This window comes from Schistocerca gregaria, chromosome 10 (genome assembly GCF_023897955.1).
Source record: "Schistocerca gregaria isolate iqSchGreg1 chromosome 10, iqSchGreg1.2, whole genome shotgun sequence".
NCBI classification, from domain to species: domain Eukaryota; kingdom Metazoa; phylum Arthropoda; class Insecta; order Orthoptera; family Acrididae; genus Schistocerca; species Schistocerca gregaria.
The window spans coordinates 88522236-88539131 of NC_064929.1; the positions used below are offsets into that span (position 1 = coordinate 88522236).

The 16896-nt window shown below is 45.7% G+C and overlaps 1 protein-coding gene across 3 annotated transcripts in view; it reads right to left on the reverse strand.

The window, feature by feature from the left end:
* The window catches only part of LOC126293373 (transcriptional activator cubitus interruptus), a 1766542-nt gene that overhangs the window by 113076 nt on the left and 1636570 nt on the right, over positions 1–16896 (reverse strand). The window lies entirely within an intron of this gene.

Consider the following 16896-nt stretch of genomic DNA (forward strand, 5'->3'; position numbering starts at 1 on the left):
ACATCAACAGCGTGTGTAAAAGATGCAAAAACTATACCGACTCATACGGGACAAGTTTTGTGAAGCGTAATTTGAACTGTTGTTATTAATTACATTTCCATTCATTAATAGTTTATTATCCGCCTGTGAGGAAACTGGCGACCCTGACAGGGCACGGATGGCAGCTACAATAAGGATGGCGGCGTGCATTGTAGACTTTAATTGGCAATAACGGGTAATATACTAGTGTGCTTCACAGGTAAAAGTGTGACATCAACAGCGTGTGTAAAAGATGCAAAAACTATACCGACTCATACGGAACAAGTTTTGTGAAGCGTAATTTGAACTGTTGTTATTAATTACATTTCCATTCATTAATAGTTTATTATCCGCCTGTGAGGAAACTGGCGACCCTGACAGGGCACGGATGGCAGCTACAATAAGGGTGGCGGCGTGCATTGTAGACTTTCACTGGCAATAACAGGTAATACACTAGTGTGCTTCACAGGTAAAAGTGTGACATCAACAGCGTGTGTAAAAGATGCAAAAACTATACCAACTCATACGGGACAAGTTTTGTGAAGCGTAATTTGAACTGTTGTTATTAAATACATTTCCATTCATTAATAGTTTATTATCCGACTGTGGCAGCTACAGTAAGGGGGGCGGCGTGCATTGTAGACTTTAACTGGCAATAACGGGTAATACACTAGTGTGCTTCACAGGTAAAAGTGCGACATCAACAGCGTGTGTAAAAGATGCAAAAACTATACTGACTCATACGGGACAAGTTTTGTGAAGCGTAATTTGAACTGTTGTTATTAATTACATTTCCATTCATTAATAGTTTATTATCCGCCTGTGAGGAAACTGGCGACCCTGACAGGGCACGGATGGCAGCTACAATAAGGATGGCGGCGTGCATTGTAGACTTTAATTGGCAATAACGGGTAATATACTAGTGTGCTTCACAGGTAAAAGTGTGACATCAACAGCGTGTGTAAAAGATGCAAAAACTATACCGACTCATACGGGACAAGTTTTGTGAAGCGTAATTTGAACTGTTGTTATTAAATACATTTCCATTCATTAATAGTTTATTATCCGACTGTGGCAGCTACAGTAAGGGGGGCGGCGTGCATTGTAGACTTTAACTGGCAATAACAGGTAATACACTAGTGTGCTTCACAGGTAAAAGTGTGACATCAACAGCGTGTGTAAAAGATGCAAAAACTATACCGACTCATACGGGACAAGTTTTGTTAAAAAAAAAAAAGAAGAAGAAGGGTTCAAATGGCTTTGAGCACTATGGGACTTGAACATCTGTGGTTATCAGTCCCCTAGAACTCAGACCTACTTAAACCTAACTTACCTAATGACATCACACACATTCATGCCTGAGGCAAGATTCGAACCTGCGACCGTAGCGGTCGCGCGGTTCCAGACTGTAGCGCCTAGAACCGCTCGGCCACCCCGGCCAGCAATTATTATTTATAATTGTAAACAATTGTTGTGATTACTGGAAATAAAGTATGGATTTACCAAACACTAAAAAAGTACTTGTTTAAGTGACCCCTTTCCGCCGTTCTGGTGTTTTAAGGGCCCCGAAGAGTGGACGGTTCCTGACGGATGACCTTGTGCAGCAGACGGAAGAGGACACGGCAGCTTCAGCCTGCTGCGTCGCTGTCACGATTGCCTCAATGCTCACGAGATTTTGCCTCATCGGCATATCGATTCTGGACTATACAGCCTCCGAACGGACATTTTTTGATCGCCCCTTATTGCACGATCACTGCAAGTACCACGATTTATACATTCTTAATCCTGTTGTTTTGTGATCGACGTAACGTTAGCGACAGCCCCACCAATCCATATCCCAAGCTCCGCCCATCGCATGTTCCAACATCAAAGTTGTTCGTATCACAGATGTGCCAGTCATAACAAGGGAGAAAATCAGTAGTTAGCACGAAATACAGTTTTTCCGGTACCATTGTGAAAAGAATTGGAAATATGTTCACTGAATATGCGAGTTGAAAAATCATCAATAACAATGTAAAATAGAAATGGCATCCACACTTTTTTTATTTCATCAGCTTTCATCTGCACTATATCAAAAACCTGATATTTATTAACTGCAGTGAGCGCAAATTTCCGTCACCTCGCGTCGTGTAAGATATTCTGTTGGGAAATATTAATTGGTAGTATCGCCAAGGACGCTGTCCATTATCTCGATTGCCTAAAGTCAATGTTGTGCATAAACAAGGCAAACTTGATGTCTTGGTTTGTTTCTGATTACCTCATTAAGACTAAAGAATACAAGAGTGGGATAATGTAGAAATGCGTAATGCAAGAAGTCAGATATTTATACAGTGGCATTCTTTATTAATATTTGCCTGTGTAATGGGTGAATTTTTACTTGTGAACTCTTATCACTGCTTGCTTATAGCAGACACGAGATTACTTCGAGTTCTTCTTCAGTGTTTCAGAGCTTTAGAGCTGCCTATTGTTAAACATATGTACATAATTTCGTCAGTGTCATTCCAACATATCTTGTCGTACTTTAATGTCTGTTAGATATCAGTTTTGACAGCAGTTGGCCTCAACAGTCAAGGTACCTTGTATATGATAACTTTATTGAGAGTGGATATCTATGTTTCTTTTTGACAGTATTACACAAACTGCTGGGAAGTACTAACAGCACAACACTGCTAGTATGAACAGCCGCGGTAAAACAAAAAACAACGAACGAAAACACGACAGAGACGAGGGCTACCAAAGATCATATTGATGCTCTCTTGGTGGGTGTGGCGGGAGGTAAATGGGCGGGGCTTGTCAAATGTCCGGGGCTGTCGCTTACGTTTCCCTGTGATCGTGGTCAACAATACGAAGATAAAAAAAGTAGTAACACGAAGGAAGTCGCCAATCAGATTGCAGAACTTAAAAAAAAAAACACATTAGCACCCACCCGCCTATTTCTGACGGACACAGCCCTAGATAGTATAACTTGAAATTACACCTTCGTCCGGACGCCACGATGAATTTTACCTCAGCTCTTCCGTATTCTACCGTTTTGATTTTTTTCTCCAGAATGATAAGTGTTACACATTTGTCCGTCTTTCACCGGAGGCCTTCGCATAATTAATGAGTAATGGCAGACATGGGGACAGAAAGCGCTGGCAATGTCGGACATGCCGTGTCGGGTGCGCGCGCCGCAGGATTTATTCGGGATGCGTGCGCCGTGGCCGTTATATAATTCAGGCCGCTACCGGCGCCGTCGACGTCTGCGTCTGCGTCACGGGTAATTTACGGCTCCATCCGGCAAGGCGCGCCGCACCGAATATTCCTGGCAGCGCTCGTTGCGGCGCTGAAATACGCGCGCGAAGAGTCCACACCTCCGCGCCGGAGTAACAAACAAACACAAAAAGAAAAACGTCTCTAAGGAAAGTGGGAAGGCAGTGCCGGGACGAAACAAATAGGCTGCGAGCGAAGACCTGTAAACATTAGCGCCGCTAAATCACCGAGCCTGCCGGCGACAGTCAGCTGTCCGCGACGGCAGCGCCTCCGGCGGCCGGCCACGCCGCGCGCTTTACGACTTTCCTCGCTTCATATTTCCCGCTCCACTTTTCTTTTTCTGACTCTTTTTTTTATTTTCGTCTCTCTCTCTGTCTTCTTGTGACCTGGAAGAGGCGGGAATTATTATAGATAGAATAACTGGAGCGGAATGATGCAGCGACTGGCGTTATTAATCCCGTCGCTATTAGTTAATTCACGCAGCGCCGCCAGGTGTCTCGTAAATCGCCGAACGGGGGACGGATTGAATTTAAAGAGCTGAACGGGCTCCGTGACTCGCCAGCGGAATTTTCACTTGCTGGCAGTCGTGGCGCATTGCAGAACACGATCACAGGACGAACACAAAGATTAATGCGAGGCGGAACAGACGCGAAACACATGGGTGGACGAGTACAAATTGTTTTTGAGGCATACCCAAATCCAATATTACATTTAGAACTACATTAACGGACACGTGTAATTTGTGTTGTCGATGTCTTCAGACCGAAGACTGGTATGGAGCAGCCGTCCACGCTGCATTACCCAGGGCAAGTCTCTTCACCTCCACATTAACTACCGCAGCCTACGTCCATTTGAATCTGTTTACTGTATTCATCTCTTGGTCTCCCACTACAATTCTCCCCCCCCCCCCCCCCCACACACACACACGTCCTTCCGTCCAGAACTGTAAATCAGTTATGTCTCAGGATGTGTCCCATCAACCGATCCCTTCTTTTGGTCAACTTGTGCCAAAAATTTATTTTTCTCCTCAGTCGATTCAGCACCTGCACTATTGTTATTTCATCTACCCATCCAATGTTACGAATACTTCTATAGCTTTATATTTCAAAAATATTGATTTCTTCTCTTATTTGAACCGCTTAGGGTCTACGTTTCACATCTAGACAAATAACTTTGGGAACTATATGCTAACATTTGTTGACAAAATTTGTCTTTTTCAGATAAGCTTTTTTTGCTATAGCCAAAATGAATTTAACATTCTCTCTGCTTCAGCCATAATCATCTTCATCATCATCCGCTGCTCAAAAACTAAAGGAACGAATCAAAATTTGTGCCACGGCCAGGACTTGAAGAATGGTCTGCTGCTCGTTAGACAGGTATGCTGGCCACTGCAGTAGTGTAGCAGTATGGCCCACAAACTACACTACTCCAGTGCTAAAAATAGTCAACTATTTTTAGTGTCCCATTTCATAATGTAACTGACTCAGCATCACCTGATTTAATTCGAATCCACTCCATCAACCTTATTACGATCGAAGATAAAGTTGACACCCTTATGTCTCAACGAAAATATATCAGGTCAATAACCTGCCCTGAGGTATAGGTAGGATGTCTCCATTAGTTATAAAAGTTGGGTGTTATTCTAATACCGGAGAGCCTCGGAAATACTGACGATTTAAGAAGGGGAAAATGGCCTGAATTGAAGTTTGTGTAAAGAAGGGCATTGGACCGGAGCAGTCCGTGTAGCTATGTTAAGCCATAACACGACAAGTGCTGTAGTGGTTAGAACAACCGCCTAGTAACCGCGAGAACTAGGTTCAAGTCCAGGCTGTAGCAGACATCTGAGATCATTTCTTCAGCTTATGTCGTCATCGAAGTAAAAGTTGAGTACGTATCCGGAAAAATATAATTCCATCGAACCTACACATCCCATTCAGCTGATCCTCCAAGTCGTTACCTTTATTGTGTCGCAATTTCAATGCTATCGACAAATCTCAATGTCTTTGTTTCTTCTCCCTGAACATTATTTCACTTCAAAAATTTCACATTGGCCGAAACTTGGCACGTGACACCGCTCTTCTTTGGATCTTCCCTATCTCCTCCGTCAACCCGACGGATCCCACACTGATGAACAATACTCAAGCATAGGTCGAACGAGTGTTTTGTAAGCTACCTCCTTTGTTGATGGACTACATTTTCTAAGGACTCTCCCAATGAATCTCAGCCTGGCACACGCCTTACCAACAATTAATTTTATATGATCATTCCACTTCAAATCCTTCCGCACGCATACTCCCAGATATTTTACAGAAGTAACTGGTACCAATGTTTGTTCTGCTATCATATAATCATACAATAAAGGATCCTTCTTTCTATGTATTCGCAATACATTACATTTGTCTGTGTTAAGGGTCAGTTGCCACTCCCTGCACCAAGTGCCTGTCCGCTGCAGATCTTCCTGCATTTCGCTACAATTTTCTAATGCTGCAACTTGTCTGTATACTAGAGCATCATCCGCGAAAAGCCGCATGGAACTTCCGATACTGCCTACTAGGTCATTTATATATATTGTAAAAAGCAATGGTCCCATAACACTCCCCTGTGTTACGCCAGAGGTTACTTTAACGTCTGTAGACATCTCTCCATCGAGAACAACATTCTGTGTTCTGTTTGCTAAAAACTCTTCAACCCAGCCACACAGCTGGCCTGATATTCCGTAGGCTTTTACTTTATCAGGCGGCAGTGCGGAACTGTATCGAACGCCTTCCGGAAGTCAAGGAAATTGGCATCAACCTGGGAGCCTGTATCTAATATTTTCTGGGTCTCAAGAACAAATAAAGCGAGTTGGGTCTCACACGATCGCTGTTTCCGGAATCCATGTCGATTCCTACAGAGCAGATTCTGGGTTTCCAGATATGAGATGATAGGCGGGCAAAAGACATGTTCTAAATATTCTACAACAGATCGACGTCAGAGACATAGGTCTATAGTTTTGCGCATCTGCTCGACGACCCTTCTTGAAGACTGGGACTACCTGTGATCTTTTCCAATCATTTGGAACCTTCCGTTCCTCTAGAGGCTTGCGGTACACGGCTGTCAGAAGGGGGGCAAGTTCCTTCGCGTACTCTGAGTAGAATCGAATTGGTATGCCGTCAGGTCCAGTGGACTTTGCTGTGTTGAGTGATTTCAGTTGCTTTTCTATTCCTTGGACACTTATTTCGATGTCAGCCATTTTTTCGTTCGTGCGAGGATTTAGAGAAGGAACTGCGTATCACTTCCCACGAACAGCCCAATGACACTCGCTGGTGCTGAAATTAAAATTTTCGCAGCCGGGTTCAAAGCTCTTGCAGAAGAGAGTAAATAAATTAAGAGCGAGTGCCGGCGGCTGCTCCTGGGAGCTCGGTGGCGCATTTAGGTTGCGCAAAGCGTGATTTAATTTGTTTGAGGAGCGGCCACTGCCTCAGCGGACAGGGCCGGCCGTTAGGCAGGATTTATCTGTCCGCGGGGCGCGCTGCGAACATCCGCGCTCCGTTTAACAACGAATCCATTGTGGCGAGTCGAGGCGCGTCGGCGTAATTTGTGAACGTGAGCGCGAGCGCGAGCGTGAACGCAGTCTGGGGCCAACAATGGCGTCGCAGAGGCCGTTCCGCGCGCCGATTTATGACGGAAAGTACCGGGGGAGCAGAGACGCTGACAGCACCGGCGGGGGGCGAGGATACACTTCGCAGCTGCCCAGTCTGCGCGCGACACGTAAGAACGTATAAAAAGAAGGGAGTTCAGAATGAGATTTTCGGTCTGCAGCAGAGTGTGCGCTGATACGAAGCTTCCTGGCAGATTAAAACTGTGCGCCGGACCGAGACTCGAACTCGGGACCTTTGCCTTTCGCGGGCCAGTGCTCTACCAACTGAGCTACCGAAGCACGACTCACGCCCCGTCCTCACAGCTTTACTTCTGCTAGTACCTCGTCTCCTACCTTCCAAACTTTACAGAAGGTTCGCAGGAGAGCTTCTGTTAAGTTTGGAAGGAAGCAGACGAGGTACTGGCAGAAGTAAAGCTGTGAGGACGGGGCGTGAGTCGTGCTTGGGTAGCTTCCAAACTTTACAGAAGGTTCGCAGGAGAGCTTCTGTTAAGTTTGGAAGGAAGCAGACGAGGTACTGGCAGAAGTAAAGCTGTGAGGACGGGGCGTGAGTCGTGCTTGGGTAGCTCAGATGGTACAGCACTCGATCGCGAAAAGGCAAAGGTCCCGAGTTCGAGTCTCGGTCCGGCAGACAGTTTTAATCTGCCAGGAAGTTTCAAAAAGGGAGTTGGCATTATTTCCCTGGGACGTCACTCTGATGTGCCCATAACTATCGATTTTCGTGGCCGTATCTCAAATAACATCTGGCGCTTTGACTATGCGCAGACGTTGTTTCGTAAAGAAATTGACATTTGAGTAATCGTTCATTTTGTTGACATGGCAGTGTACGGTAGCATGCCTCGCTTCTCTCCTCGTTGCATTATGTGCTAGCAAAGCACTCGTAGTGGAACTTGTAGTCAAGGAAGGCGCGATTCGGTTATGGGGCCGAAGTCTGCTGCTATTGGTTCCCTTTTGCAGTTATTGTTGTTGTTGTTGTTGTTGTTGTTGTTGTTGTTGTTGTTGTGGTCTTCAGTCCTGAGACTGGTTTGATGCAGCTCTCTGTGCTACTCTATCCTGTACAAGCTTCTTCATCTCCCAGTACCTACTGTAGCCGACATCTCGGCACTCTCTTCACACTGTGTATCTCAGAATACCCGGCGTACCGGTATGACAAGAGCGTTTTTTTGTGAGAAGGAAAGATTAATTTCGAGTTGAAAAGTAAAAACATTTTATTCAAAGTACTTTCTATGCATTTTGACCACCTTCCTGGCAATTTGTGGACACCACACCAATAGAAATGTGCGGCTTTTGAATCAAACCAATCAGACACCCAATTTTCGACTTCTTCGTAGGAATCGAAGTGTTCCTCAGCCAATGCGTGTCCCATTGAAGAAAACAAATGGTAGCCGTAAGGGGCCACGTCTGGTGAATATCGTGGTGGGGGTAGCAGCTCCCAGCCAAGTCTTTTGATTGTTTTGCTTCCTGTGCAGGTGCATTGTCGTGTACAAAAAATTACTTTGCCATGTCTTCTGGCCCATTCTGGGCTTTTTTCGATCAATGCATAGTTCAAATTGATCATTTGCTGCCGGCCGGAGTGGCCGCGTGGTTCTAGGCGCTACAGTCGGGAACCGAAAGTCGCATAGTGCTCAGGGCCATTTGACCCATTTGATCATTTGTTGTGTGTAGCGATTAGTATTCACAGTTTCACTGGGTTTTAGCAACTCACGATAAACCACACCTTTCTGATCCCACCAAACACAGAGCACTGTTTTCTTGCCGAATCGCTCTGGTTTTGCAGTCCATGTTGATGGTTGTGCGGGATTAACCCGTGAATTTTCCTTTTTAGGATTCTTAAAATAAATCCATTTTTCATCGCCAGTAACAATTTGATGCAAAATTGATTTTCTTTCATGTCTTTGAAGCAAAATTTGAGAAATGGTTTTTCGGTATTCGATCTGTCTTTCATTCAATTCATGTGACACCCATTTTCGACACTTTTCGATATTTCCCACAGCTTTCAAACGGTCAGAAATTGTTTGTTGTGCAACATTTAGCATTGCTGCCGTTTGTTTCTGACTCAGAGTATCATCTTCATCCAATATTGCTTGCAATTCGGCGTCTTCGAACTTTTTCGGTGGCCTTCTACGTTCTTCATTTCTTACATCAAAATCATTATTTCTAAAACTTTGAAACCATCTTCTGGATGTTGCTTCTGCTAGAGCATGATCACCATATACCTCGACAAGCATTCGATGCGACTCTGCACGACTTTCTTTTCAAATGAAAACAAAAAATTAATGCTTTCCGCAAATCATACCTTCTGGTACAAAATTCGACATTGTTAACACGATGAAAACATATGATGGTATTTGCTCCATGACTTGATGTATACTACATATCTTTGACAGATGTCATACCAGACAAACAAAAAAAATTAGGGCTCGTTCACAACAAATGTTCCCTATCGACACATTTGTATCTTAACGCTCATTTCGTACCGGTACACCTGGACCTCAAACAAGAAAGTATGAGAGAAGAAATTGAAAGAAAGAGATTAAGATGGTATGGGCATGTTAAGAGGATGCATGGGCAGAGACTCCCCAAAATTATGGAATAACTAAAGATGGAAGGGAAAAGACCTAGAGGGCGCCCAAGAACACGGTGGAAAATGGGGGTGAGAATATCTCTAGAAAGGAGAGGTGTGACCTGACAGCAAGTGGAGGAAGAAAAGTGGTGGGAGGACCGAGCCAAGTGGAGAGGACTCGTCAGCAGCCAGACCCGGCAGTAGCTGGAGCGGGATTCGGACATATAGACACCTGGTAATTGTTAAGCCGGACAGAACACTGTGTCACTAACAGGGTTGACCCTGGCCGTGCATTGGCTACTCTGCACATTAGCGTAACCGACGCCGGCGTTACGCTGGGCCGCCTAACGTGACGACGTAACGCGGTGGCGGCCGTTACCATGCAAACGCCTCGCAGTCCGCTCACTGTCTCCGCACCTGCATCACCGAGGATCCACCCCCACGCAGAGTTTTCACCCCCCCCCCCCCCCCCAGATCACTGGGTGTCGTTCACACTGCAGCGCGGCCACGTTAAGAACCAGGACGTGGCCTTCTCCTCCCGATCGCCATGTCAAAAGTCTCTCCCCCCTCACATTTAGTTATAAGTTGGCATAGGCCTTGAAAAACTGAACACAGGTCAATCGAGAAAACAGGAAAAAGTTGTGTGGAACTATGAAAAAAATAATCAAAATACACAAACTATGGCAAAATAGGCAACATCAAGGATAGTGTGAGCTCAGGAGCGCCGTGGTTCCGTGGTTAGCTCGTGAGCATCTGCGGATTGAGAAGTCGTTGGTTCAAGTCTTCCCCCGAGTCAAAAGTCCACTTTGTTTATTTTCCAAAAAGTTATGATCTGCCCGGTCGTTTATTGACGTCTCTGTTAACTGTAATAAAGTTTAGTGTCTGTATTTTGCGACCGCACCGCAAAACCGTGCGATTAGTAGACGAAAGGACGTGCCACTCCAATGGGAACCGAAAACATTTGATCGCAAGGTCATAGGTCAACCGATTCCTCCACAGGGAAACACGTCTGATATATTCTATACGACACTGGTGACGGCATGTGCGTCACATGACAGGAATGTGTTGTCGACCCACCTAACTTGTACACTTGGCGAATGGGTAAAAAGATCCTTCCACCTTGCCCGATTCAGGTTTTCTTGTGGATGTAATAATCACTGCCAAAAAAGTGACGAAAACATGAGTATTTCAAATAATCTGCAACAAATGAATGCAACAGTTTCACAGTCGCACAGTTTTCCTTGTGCTCTGTCAAAGCATATGTTTTTAACGTTTTCAAATTTTTCCCTTTAGGAGTAGCGTCCCCATACTACGGCGCAGTTACCTCGCATCGGACGGACGGACGTATAGATAATAACTGTCCGAAAATAAAAAATTTAACTTTTCACTCGAGGTAACACTTGAACTATGGACCTCTCGTTCCGCAGCTGCTCACGCTAACCACGGGACCACGGCTCTCCTGAGTTCACACTATCCTTGATGTTGCCTATCTTCCGCATGGACTACTCAGTTTGTACATTTTGCTTATTTTTTTCATACTTCCGCAAAATTTCTTCCTCTTTTCTCAATTGATCTGTGTTCAGTTTTTCAAGGCCTATCCACTGTGCTAAATTATAACTAAATCTGAGGGGGGTTCGCTGGGGAGGTTCACTTGTCAGTTAAATTCCGCATACGTGCAAAATGTACTCAGATTAGGAGGGTGGTGTAGTTGAAACTTACTGCCAGGTTAAAACCGTAAACTGCAGTTCTGACTTCCTGCTTCCGATGGCAGCCCAACATCTAAATCTGCCGATTGGATCTGCGCACACGACGGTCTGACCAATTTAGTCGAAAACAGTGCGACATATCTACTTACGTTAAAAAACAATTTTTAATTCAGCAAATGTTCTACTTATCCACAAAGGTATCCATCAAAAATAGTTACTGAAAAAGATGAAAAAAAATCAAAATGACGAGATTGTGAGAAGGAAATGCTGACGTAATGGGTGCTGCAACGTTTAGTCTCACCACGCAAATTCAACACTACAGCTGCTAGGTCGCTGGCGTTTCCACAAGTATTCCGATCAAATCCGATGTGTGACGAAACCGAACGACGGACACATCGGGCTCCTTTTTGTCGTGCCACTTACATCCAGTTACCATTCTTAGCAAAGTGGTAATAATAACGGGCGTATGGCATTGGTGGTCGGGAGACCCGCCGCGGGGCGGTTCGGCCGCCGCTCCACAAGTTCTAAAACGCCACTACGGCGACCTGCGAATGAATGAGGATGAAATGATGACGAAAGACACACGACACCCACTCATCTCGAGGCAGAGAAAATCCCGACCCCGCCGGGAATCGAACGCCGGACCCAGTGCGCGGGAGCGACAGCGCTACCGCAAGACCATGAGCCGCGGAGAGCAAAGTGGTTGTCGCTAAGTATGTCACCATGCACGGTTTTCCTTTCACTTCCTGCTAGAAGGGGAATAGGCAGGTCCCTACCTTCTCGATGTGCATAACATCTAATAATAAATCATTACTTAAGTGTACAACCCTAAAACTGGCAGTATGTTTACAGTGTTGAGGCGATATTTTTAAACGCCAGTAGGTCGATACATTTTCCCTCGATGTATCGACAATATTTTCGATATTTCTAGCGCCAACAATAACTTTCTATACAAGGTGTTACAAAAGGTGCGGCCAAACTTTCAGGAAACATTCCTCACACACAAAGAAAGAAAATATGTTATGTGGACATGTGTCCGGAACGCTTACTTTCCATGTTAGAGCTCGTTTTATTACTTCTCTTCAAAACACATTAATCATGGAATGGAAACACACAGCAACAGAACGTACCAGCGTGACTTCAAACACTTTCTTACAGGAAATGTTCAAAATGTCCTCCGTTAGCGAGGATACATGCATCAACCCTCCGTCGCATGCAATTCCTGATGCGCTGATGCAACCCTGGAGAATGGCGTATTGTATCACAGCCCTACACAATGCGAGCACGAAGAGTCTCTACATTTGGTACCGGGGTTGCGTAAACAAGAGCTTTCAAATGCCCCCATAAATGAAAGTCAAGACGGTTGACGTCAGGAGAGCGTGGAGCCAACGGAATTAGTCCGCCTCTACCAATCCATCGGTCACCGAAACTTTTGTTGAGAAGTGTACGAACACTTCGACTTAAATGTGCAGGAGCTCCATCGTGCACGAACCACACGTTGTGTTGTACTTGTAAAGGCACACGTTCTAGCACAGGTAGAGTATCCCGAATGAAATCATGATAACGTGCTCCATTGAACGTAGGTGGAAGAACGTGGGGCCAAATCGAGACATCACCAACAATGCCTGCCCACACCTTCACAGAAAATATGTGTCGATGACGTGATTGCACTATTGCGTGCGGATTCTTATCAGCCCACACATGTCGATTCAGAAAATTTACAATTTGATCACGATGGAATGAAGGCTCATCCGTAAAGAGAACATTTGCACTGAAATGAGGATTGACACATTGTCGGATGAACCAATCGCAGAAGTGTACCCGTGGAGGCCAATCAGCTGCTGATAGTGCCTGCACACGCTGTACTCGGTACGGAAACAACTGGTTCTCCCGTAGCACTCTCCATACAGTGACGTGGTCAACGTTACCTTGTACAGCAGCAACTTCTCTGACGCTGTCATTAGGGTTATCGTCAACTGCACGAAGAATTGCCTCGTCCATTGCAGGTGTCCTCGTCGTTCTAGGTCTTCCCCACTCGCGAGTCATAGGCTGGAATGTTCCGCGCTCCCTAAGACGACGATCAATTGCTTCGAACGACTTTCAGTCGGGACACCTTCGTTCTGGAAATCTGTTTCCATACAACGTACCGCGCCACGGCTATTGCCCCGTGCTAATCCGTAGATCAAATGGGCATCTGCCAACTCCGCATTTGTAAACATTGCACTGACTGCAAAACCACGTTCGTGATGAACACTAAGCTGTTGATGCTACGTACTGATGTGCTCTATGTTAGTACTGTAGCCGTCCTCGGGAAGAACGACGCCTTCCACATCTACATCTACGTACATACTCCGCTATCCACCATACGGTGCGTGGTGGAGCGTACCTCGTACCACAACTAGCACATTCTCTCCCTGTTCCACTCCCAAACAGAACTGACTATCTATATGCCTCTGTACGAGCCCTAATCTCTCTTATCTTATCTTTGTGGTCTTCCCGCGAAATGTAAGTTGGCGGTAGTAAAAATGCACTGCAGTCAGCCTTCAAATGTTGGTTCTCTAAATTTCCTGAGTGGCGATTCACGGAAAGAACGCCTCCTTTCCTGTAGAGACTCCCACCCAATTTCCCGAAGCATTTCGTATACAACTATAAAACTGGCAGTATGTTTACAGTGTGGAGCCGATATTTTTTAAGGCCAGTACGTCGATAAATTTTCATTCGATATATCGACAATATTTTCGATACATCTAGCGCTAACAACGACTTTTTCTGCTTATGAATATGCCGGACAGCCGATATTTTTAAAATTATCAACAGTGCTACCGGTAGCCCAGCCCAGCCCAGCCTGGCTACAGCGACCAGAGTGGCGTTCTCAAGGGCAGACCAGTCGCGGCGAACAGCAGGTGCAGGAGAAGTGGCTGCATCTCCGGGCAATTTGCTCCGCGGCCGTTAATCGCGGACATTTGTCGGCGCGGCAGCGTGCGTAATTAGCGGCCGTGGGGGCCGTTTCACACCCGCCGCCCCGCCGCTGCCGGCTCCTGACGAGGCACACGCAGACGCAGGCGGGCGAGCTCCATACACTCCGTGCTAATGTCGCGGCCGGCCACAGAGCAGAGAACGGGGCCTCTTCCGCTCCGCCGGCCGGATAATGAACTCGTCGGGAGCTCGGCCACGTCGCGTCACGCCACGGCGAGCAGGCGCTGGGGTAGCCGAGGACCTCCTTGCCAGGTGTCTGTGGTGGCAGTGGGATGACCACGAGCGTGGTCACCGTTAGGCTCTTCGCCCTGACCCAGCCTCAGTCCACCTACGCCTCGCTACTTCTGGGTCCTTCGCCCAGCACACGTTTAGCTGCCCTGGCCACGGGATAGTGTTGTTGTTGAAACTTCCTGGCAGATTAAAACTGTGCGCCGGACCGAGACTCGAACACGGGACCCTTCCCTTTCGCGGGCAAGTGCTCTACCATATGAGCCACCCAAGCACGACTCACGCCCCGTCGTCACAGCGAGGTACTGGCTGAAGTAAAGGTGTGAGGACGGGGCGTGAGTCGTGCTAGGGTAACTCAGTTGGTAGAGCACTTGCCCGCGAAAGGCAAGGGTCCCGAGTTCGAGTCTCGGTCCGGCACACAGTTTTAATCAGCTAGGAAGTTTCATATCAGCGCACACTCCGCTACAGACAGAAAATCTCATTCTGGAGTGTAGCTGCAGAACATGACTTGAAGAAATAACTTTAAGGAGGGAGAATCTCATCTTCCTATCAGATCAGTCATTCCATTTAATAGTTCTACCATCTGAGCTTGTTGTTGTTGTTGTTGTGGTCTTCAGTCCTGAGACTGGTTTGATGCAGCTCTGAATGCTAACCTATCCTGTGCAAGCCTCTTCATCTCCCAGTACCTACTGCAACCTACATCCTTCTGAATCTGCTTGGTGTATTCATCTCTTGGTCTCCCTCTACGGTTCTTACCCTCCACGCTGCCCTCCAGTACTACATTGGTGATCCATTGATGCCTCAGAACATGTCCTACCAACCGGTCCCTTCTTCTTGTCAAGTTGTGCCACAAACTCCTCTTCTCTCCAATTCTGTTCAATACCTCCTCATTGGCTATGTGATCTACCCATCTAATCTTCAGCATTCTTCTGTAACACCACATTTCGAAAGCTTCTATTCTCTTCTTCTCCAAACTGTTTATCGTCCACGTTTCACTTCCACACAAATACTTTCAGAAACGGCTTCCTGATACTTAAATCTATACTCGATGTTAACAAATTTCTCTTCTTCAGAAATGTTTTCTTTGCCATTGCCAATCTACATTTTATATCCTCTCTACTTCGACCATCATTAGTTATTTTGCTTCCCAAATAGCAAAACTCCTTTACTGCTTTTCCTAATCTAATTCTCTCACCATCACCCGACTTAATTCGACTACATTCCGTTATCCTAGTTTTGCTTTTGTTGATGTTCATCTTATATCCTCCTTTCAAGACACTGTCCATTCCGTTCAACTGCTCTTTCAAGTCCTTTGCTGTCTCTGACACAATTACAATGTCATCGGCGAACCTCAAAGTTTTTATTTCTTCTCCATGGATTTTAATACCTACTCCGAACTTTTCTTTTGATTCCTTTTCGATATAGTACTTGTGCGAATTTGTAAGATAATCGAAGGTGCAATGGTACCGACCGGCCGCCGTGCCACGCTCAGCCCTTGGAGGATACGGAGGGCACGTGCTCTGCACACCGCGCTCCCAGCCTATATCAGTTCTCGTAACCGGTGTCGCTACAATTTAGTCGAATAGGTCCCCAGTTGGCCTCACAAGGGTTGATTGCATCCCAGTTGTCCAAAGCACTAGGGACACCTGGACGGTCACCCATCCGAGCGATAGCCAAGCCCGATGCCGCTTAACTTCGGTAATCTGACGGGAAGCCGTGCTACCACTGCGGCATGGACCGTTGGCGAATTGTAAGATAAGCTACTGCCGAATTAAACGGCCGGAAAGAAAATCGCTACACTACAAAATAAGAAATGTACAGTAATGAAATTTCGTGTATAGCTGCCTACGTAACACATTTCAGTGGTGAACACTGCAACATCACAGGTTAATGTAAGTACGAGATAAAACATTGCAAATGTGAAGTACTCGCTCGTTAATAACAGGTGTAACTGCACAAAGTATAACGCAAATAGGCGTTGTGTTGTACAGGTGCCGGATGTCAGTTTGTGGGATGGAGTTCCACGCCTATTGCACTTGGTATTTACGTCTATTCATGGACAGTCAATACTGTTTGTAGATGACCCTGGAGTTGTCCTCCGATAGATAATAATGATCAAGTCATCAGTATATGTTAACACTAAAGTGGTCCACACCAACTTAATTCCAGGTTGTGTGTGATCTTTCGATCTGTGTAGTATATCCTCCATATAAAGGTAAAAAAGTGTGGGTGATAAAACAGACCCTTCTCCAACTCCGTGACTAATAACTATATTTCCATCAGTATAATTAGATACATTGGGCCTGAAGCAGCTGTGATTACATAAATTTTTTACACATTATCATGTGTTGAGGATATCCCCGTTTATCTACTAAATTCCATAGTTTATGTTTTCTATGTAATAGAAGACCTATTCTAGAACTACAAATGCCATATAGGTGAGCAGATTCTATTCCCTTCTTTTCTGTATTGGCTGCTTCATAGTAAATACATTCTGCATACGTGCTATATCTTTT